This window comes from Marmota marmota, unplaced genomic scaffold (assembly GCF_001458135.2).
Source record: "Marmota marmota marmota unplaced genomic scaffold, marMar, whole genome shotgun sequence".
Taxonomy (NCBI): Eukaryota; Metazoa; Chordata; class Mammalia; order Rodentia; family Sciuridae; genus Marmota; species Marmota marmota.
Window position 1 is genome coordinate 2203645 of NW_025999870.1, and position 908 is coordinate 2204552.

Genomic DNA, 908 nt, shown 5'->3' on the forward strand with positions numbered 1-908 from the left:
GGGGGGGGGGGGTCATCTGGCATCCCAGGTATTTTCCCTGTCTCATGCTGATTGGAGGTTGCTAGGGGTGTTGCTATGGGTCCTCACCTAGCCTAACTGAGTCAGGGACACCTGGTGCAGCAGATCTCTCCTGTTATTTGCAGACAAACAACTCAGCAGGGTGGGTATGTGCCTAGGAGTGCTCTGTGGGTTTTTCCAAGAACAAGGGTCACGCCCCCATCCTTAGGACAGGCCTTGAAGTAGAAGCTGGTTTCTCAAAAATGGAGTCACATCAGTTTCTCACTTTTAACAGAGTGACTCAGAGGATCTGTTGCGCTTTTAAGGAGATGCACATTTTAGTTTAAAATCTTACTAAGCGCAAGATGCCAGTGCAGACAGAAAGCCTGTGCTTGCTGAGAATGAAATTGCTCACCATTTCACCAATTGCACTGTGATCGTCCTATGAGTGTTCAACTTGATATTTCATCAGGATAAACCTTGACCATGAGAAAAGGTCTGTGAAATCCCAAGGCAGGAGACCTTGGGAAAAATCTGTTAGCCACTGTTTTCTTCAGAAGATTCATAAGCAAGAACATTGAATCAGATGCTCCTTTGGCTCTACTATGGCCTTTGTTCTCTCCTCGCTGAGCCCCTGGGCTCAAAGCAGAGAATGAAACCCACATCTGGGGGGGGGGTCCCTGAGAGGAAGAGCTTTCTCTCTACACTTCTTGCAGTGTTATATTTGGAAAAGAGATTCTGTGAAAATGATATCACCGCTTTACTGTATTTATTTTCTCTCAGAAGCTTTCATATCCAATGTGTTCCTTCTTCAGATCAAACATGTCTGTGGGAAAGCAATGCTTAGAAAACGAAGCTACGAAAATCTGCTTCTCTGAAGAGTGGTTCTCTGAAAGAGAGGCCCACTGAAC